This window comes from Benincasa hispida, chromosome 9 (assembly GCF_027475165.1).
Source record: "Benincasa hispida cultivar pf3 chromosome 9, pf3_genome.v1.1, whole genome shotgun sequence".
NCBI lineage: Eukaryota > Viridiplantae > Streptophyta > Magnoliopsida > Cucurbitales > Cucurbitaceae > Benincasa > Benincasa hispida.
In genome coordinates, this window is record NC_143486.1 from 58930506 (window position 1) to 58937699 (window position 7194).

Consider the following 7194-nt stretch of genomic DNA (forward strand, 5'->3'; position numbering starts at 1 on the left):
ACTTTTCTATTTTACTCATTACTTATTTACACAAAGGCCATTGACAATTAATTATAATTAATACATTAATTTATTAAGAAAAATTTTCACATATACAAAAAATGTCAAACTATTTACAGAAATGATAAAAAAACACTGATAGACACTGATAGATTTCTATCGACATCTATCAGTGAGTGATTTCTATCCGTTCCTATCACTTATAGACGCTAATAGACTTCTATAAACCTCTATCAGCCTCCATCAAAGAAGATTAAAATTTTGCTATTTTGTGTAAATAGCTTCCCAAATTGTTTCTATTTTTGAAAATTTCATTTATTAATCCTTAATAATCAATAATAAGTAATAGAAACTTAAATGTTGGAAAAATAGTTTTTCCAACTTAAAAGTTTTTTTTCTCTTTAATTATTAGATTTTTAAAAGTTTTGGATTGTAACTATCACCTTTTACTACTATAAAGAGGGGCTTCTTCGCCATTTTTTTCAAGGCCACTAAAGCTTAATTCTTTCTTCATTTTTGTTCTCTAAATTCAATATTTTCAAGTTTTTTCTAATCTCTAAAGCATCTCAAGATATTTGGGTTTACGTTCAAGTCGCAAGGATGCACATATCGAATCAAAATCCCGGATCTTAGGTTTGCTTCAAAAATTCCCTTTAATGAAGTTGAATAATAGAGTTTGTTTAGCAATTATCAAAAATGGTCCAAGTCTATTTTAAAAAATGTGTATAGAGAGTTAGCGATTTTTTTTTTTTTTTTTTGTTCTTATTGCTCTTTATTGTTCTATACAATTAGTTCGTCGTTAATTTCATTTATCATGTTAGAAATTTCTTTTTATCAATTGATTACATGCATATGTTCATTTTTGTTGAAATAAAAAGTCATGTACCTCATGCCTAAAGAAATTTTTAATTGATTAGAAAAAATTAAATTGATTAATTAAACAATAAATTAAAAATTAAAAATTAAAAATTAAAAATATTGGAATTAAAAACTAAAAATTATTATGAATATTATAATAATAAATAGATGTCAATTGCTCAGTGTCTCAAAAGCCACGTGTCACCCTTCATGTTGTCCATGTGCCTTGTAATTATTCATGTTTGGTGTCCATGTAAGTCCACATCATACTTGCCACTTTACCTATAAATAGTGGCATTTGGTGGATCTTAAAATCACATACACATTGGGCAAATTCCATACAAATTGGAGAAAGTGAAAAAATTTGAGAATTTTCTAATTTCTTATTTTGTTATTTCATTTCATTTTATTTATTTTAATATTCATTTATTTTATTATTATATTATATTTTATTACCATCCGTGTTCCCGTTGTGCTCCTCAAATTCACAACACGTTATCAGCACGAGCTCCTATCATTTTCCTCGCTAAAGGTAGGTCCTAAAGGTATGTCAGTTTTTCCCTCTTCATTATAATTTATAAATTTAATCTTATTTTGTATATTCAATATCTATTAAATTTCTAATATAAGTACAATATTTTATGATGGTGCTACTATGAAAAATTTCACAAAATTAGAATTTTGCACCCTTGATATTAACGACAATAATTATTTTTCATGGGTACTTGATGTCGAAATCCACCTGGATGCTATGAATCTTGGGAAGACTATTAAAGAAAAAATACGAGATCCAATCAGGACAAAACAAAAGCTATGATTTTCCTTCTTCATCATAGTCACGAGGAATTGAAAATGAAGTATCTTACAATAAAAGATCCCCGTATCTTGTGGAAAAATTTAAAAGAGGTATGATTATAAAAAACAATTATTCTTCATAAAGCTCAATATGAGTGGATGCACTTGAGGCTACAAGATTTCAAATCAGTAAGTGATTAGAACTCCACATTATTTAAAATCAGTTCGAAATTGTTGTTATGTGAAGAGAAAATTACTGATGTTAATATGTTAGGGAAGACATTTTCTACATTTCATATATCGAATATGCTTATGTAGCAGCAATATCAAAAGAAAGGTTTTAAACAGTATTGTGAATTAATTCCATGTCTTCTCGTGGCTGAACAAAATAACGAGCTATTGATGAAAAATCGTGAATCTCGACCAACTAGAACAACACCATTCCCTGAAGTGAATGCTATGAATGTTAATAATCATAGTCAAGGTCGTGGTCGAGGTCATGACCTTGGTAGAGGAAAAAATAATTATTATTTTCGTGGTGGTCGCTTTAATCATTCAAATTTCAAAAGAACCATGCAAAATGATGATCGCAAAGGAAAAACTCCACAAGATAAAAGTTCAAAGAGTGTTAAAAATAAATGCTTCCAATGCGGAATGATTGTGCATTGGTCACATACTTGTCATAGGTCAAAATATTTAGTTGACCTCTATCAAGAATCCTTGAAGGAAAAAGAGAAAAATGTGGAAGTAAATTTTGCATACCAGGATAATGACATATTTGACCCATCCCACATGACAAATTTGGATGTGGCGGATTTCTTTGAATCTCCTAAAGAGAAGATTGGGGCAGTTGATGGAGTATTAAATGTTTCTCTTGACTTTGAGAATATCTAGACTTAATTTTGTTTTTTTGTAAAAAAATCCATCTTCATGTTTTGTGAAGTACTTTTGTATATTTTAAGTATTGTTTTTCTTATTGTAATTATTTTCTTCTAATGAAGAAACATGAATCATTTTCATATGTTGGGTATTTCAAAATGAGCAAAGAAGATTTATGTCTAGCAGACAGTATAACTACATATACAATACTTACAAGTAATTTTTTTTTTCAAATTAACAATGCCAGAAGTAAAAGTCAATATGATATCAGATTCTGCAAACCTGATCGAAGGTTTTGGAAAAACAAATATTATTTTGCCTAGAGAAACAAAATTTACAATTAACAATGCACTTTTATCTAGTCAATCAAAGAGAAATCTAAGTTTTAAAGATATACGTTGCAATAGTTATCATATTGAGACTGATAGTAAGAACAATGTGGAATATCTATATATCATATCCACTATCTCAAATGAAAAATGTATATTAAAAGAGTTGTCTGCTTTATCTTCTGGATTATATCATACTCATATTTGAGTAATTGAAACATATGCAACAATGAACTTGAAGTTCATGAATCCAAACATATTTACAATTTGGCATGACCGATTAGGTCATCCAGGATCTATAATGATGAGAAGAATTATTGAGAATTCAAATGGACATCCATTGAAGAGCCAGAAGATTCTTCAATCTAATGAATTATCATGTGATGCTTGCTCTCAAGGAAAATTGAAAATTAGACCATCACCAGATAAAGTGGGGACTAAATCACCTGCATTTTATGAACAAGTTCATGGTGTTATATGTAGACTTATTAACCCACCAAGTAGACTATTTAAATATTTTATGGTATTAATATATGCATCCAGTAGATGGTCACACGTGTGCTTATTATCAAATCGAAATCTTGGATTTGCAAGATTACTTGCTCAAATAGTTAAGTTAAGAGCACAATTTCCTGATTATACAATTAAGACCATTCGTCTTGATAATGCTAGTGAATTTACATCCCAAGCTTTTGATAATTATTGTATGTCAATTGGGATAAGTGTTGAACATCCTGTAGCTTATCTTCATATACAAAATGGTTTAACAGAATCATTTATAGGACGTTTGCAATTAATTACAAGACCATTACTTATGAGAGCTAAGCTTCCTTCATTTGTATGGGGATATGCTATTTTGCATGCAGCATTACTTGTACGCATTAGGCCAGTAACTTATCATAAGTACTCACCATTACAATTAGCTTATGGTCATGAGCCAAATATTTTCCATCTGAGAATTTTTGGATGTGCAGTATATGTTCAAATTGCTCCACCATAACCACTAAGATGGGTTCTGAAAGGAGGTTAGGAATATATGTTGGATATGATTCCCATCAATTATTAAATATTTTGAACCCCTGATGAGTGATGTATTTACTGCACGATTTGCTGATTATCATTTTAATGAGACAAATTTTCCAATATTAGGGGGAGGAATTAAGAAATTGGAAAAAGAAATTATATGAAATGCATTGTTATTGTCTCATTTAGATCTCCGTACAGATCATTGTGAACTTGAAGTTCAAAAAGTAATTCATTTGCAAAATATAGCAAATCAATTACCAAATACATTTATAGATGCAATGAAAGTAACTAAGTCACATATACCAGCTGCAAATATTCCATAAAAAATTGATATCCCAACACAACAAGTTGTCATGAATTTGGAACACGCTAGAAGGTGTTAAACAAATGGGATAGAAATAGGTATTTATAAGGAAAAGAAATTAAAATACTGAGGTCACAAGATATAAAGGCAGACTAGTTACACAAGGTTTTTCATAAAGACCTGGTATTGATTATGAGGAGACATAATTTCTAGTGGTGGATGCAATTACATTAAGATATTTAATTGGCTTGGCTGTGTATAAAAGTCTGGATATGCATCTTATGGATGTAGTCACAGCATAATTACATGGATCTCTTCATAATCATATTTGTCACACCTCGCCCTGAGCCCGTGCGTGAAGGACTGCTGACACCACCCTTTTGTGACACCTACTGCACATCTGAACCTCTTTACTCTCATAAGACTTTAAGCCAAAGATATAAACAACAACTGTTTGACTAAACTCATTTTATTACAAACAGTACAACGTTTATACAACTTTCAGGCTTAACTACAGAGTTTGCAACAACAATTTTAAAACTCAGAAGGGTGATTGTGGTTGTGGCAGACCTTAACCTTAGCAGTACCCTGGAATTCCTCACCTTTCACTACCTGGGAAGAAAAGCATGAAAGAAAAAAATGAGCTTCAAGAAGCTCAGTGAGTGGTAAGTAACTTCTAGAGTCTATTTCAACTCATAATAATATAAGTATATCACAAATACGATGTTAACATTTGAACCTCAGCTTTGAATGGGTCTGTTCTTAACTCTATCTACATACACATATCTATACAAGTCATAAACACTTACTTTCTTGCGTTTGCTATGTTTCCTATGTCTCCTATGTGCATATACTCCCCGTTTATGGGCTCAGAAGCTAGGCATACCTGCCCTCTGACCATCCCATACGAGGTTCCTCCCATGGGCTTAGGATCTAGACCTCTCAGCCCCCTGACCATCCCGTGAGGTTCTGCTCCCGGGCTCAGGAACTAGGTCTATTGACCCCCTGACCATCCCGATCACATAATCTCATTCTCATGCTAATTACTCATTTATAACATAAGCATATATATATATATATATATATATATATATATATATATATTCTATAAGATATGCTTAAGACTTAATGGAAATTACCACTCACCTTGGTGGGGTAGGAACCTTTCTCTCTAGAAGTTCCTTGGTTTCCTCGGCTCCCTTTTGAACCCTAAATTCCAGATTCAAATTTAAGCTCAGATTACTCATCATTCCAAGTCTTATTTTGAGATACTTCCTTCTACAAACATGTTCTAAAATGTCTCAGAAATCTTGCTCTAAAATCTCACCTAATAACTCCTCGTGGTTTGGCCGTAATTTTCAAATCATCAAGACTGGCCCAAGCTTACCCGAGAGCTCAACTCTTCTGTCTTTTCCTCACTTTCCAGCCTAATTCCTTGGAGCTTATTCTCCGGCAGCCCTACCTTAAAAACTAGACTCTTTGAGATTTCAACTGGCTTTGAAATCACTCAAAACACACAAGTATTCTGGGAGAACCCCTCGTCCCAATTTGATGTTACTTCCAGACCTTACTGTCGACAACATCTCCTCCTCTTGGAACTACATGGTCTTCCTTCGAATCTGCTCTCAAACATTCTTCCTATTGTTCTTTGAAGAGAATTTGTGTTATGAGCTGAAGAGTCACCTTGTGGTGGTATTTACAGGCCAAAGAACCTGATCCTTCTCATTTCTTAAGGCTTCCAATGCAAGACACCTCTTACTTTAGCAACTTTTGGAGTGCAAGCTTTGCCACCACCTACTTCCATGCCACTTACCTACTTGCATGGAGTTTGAGTTGTCTTCCTCATGCATAAATATTCCTTGCATGAAAGTCTATTCGTCCAGCTCCTACTAACTCAAGCTCAACCTTCTCTCGGTTTAACCACTTATCCAGGTGAATTCATCAGCCTTGCTAACGTAAGCCTCAGCACCGCATAAACACTTGGCCCATCGTCTAGTCCATCGTATAGCTCTTGCACTTTATTGCAAAGCTCCATCGTCTAGCTAAATCTCTCGCTGTCGCTTAACATCCAGCCTTCTCGCTATCGTTCATCATCTAGCCCTCTCGCTGTGGCCTATCGTCTAGTGCCTGTGCCTATTGCATAACACTTATGCCCCATCGCATAATTGCATCGTCTAGTGATCTCTCACTGTTAACGATCTCGCTGTTGCTCATCATGTAGCTCTCGCTGCCGCTTATCGCATAGCTTTCACCGTTAACAATCTCGCTATTGCTTATCATGTAGCTCTTGTTATTAACGATCTCGCTGTCCTCATCGTGTAGCGCTGATGCCTATCGTCTAATGCATCATGCCCATTGTCTAGCGAGTCCGCTTATCGTGTAGCTCTCGCTGTTAGCGATCTCGCTGTCGTTCATCGTGTAGCGTTGACGCTTATTGTCTAACGCATCATGCCCATCGTCTAGCGAGTCCGCTTATCATGTAGTGCCATCGTCTAGCGTCTGCGTCTACCATGCAATGCCCATCATCTAACGCTTTGCTTATCGTTTAGCTCTCGCGCCTAACACATGGTCTTATCGTCTAGCGCCCAAGCTCATCGTTTAGCATTATCGTCTAGTGCTATAGTCTAGTGCTATCGTCTATCGTGTAGTGCTATCGTCTAGCGCCACCTGTAGCTACACGATTGTCTACGCGCACAACACTTCCATGCCCAGCGCCTTGCGCTCATTGTCTAGCCCTCTCGCTCTCGTTCACGTAGCCTCAATTCATGAGCATGTTGGGATTGATGTCCTAATTCTCCCGGAGTCTCGTTGTTTTGTAAAGATACACATTATTCAATGAATAAAATAAGTGTTATTTAATTCTGGCATTTACTCATATCCAATAAACAAAGCTCCTTGGTTATCTTATGTGAACTTAAGCATGTATATGTGATATACAAGTGGATCATGCCTTAAGTGATAACCTAAATCGGTCTGTAGTATAAGGATTAAGGTGGGATACCT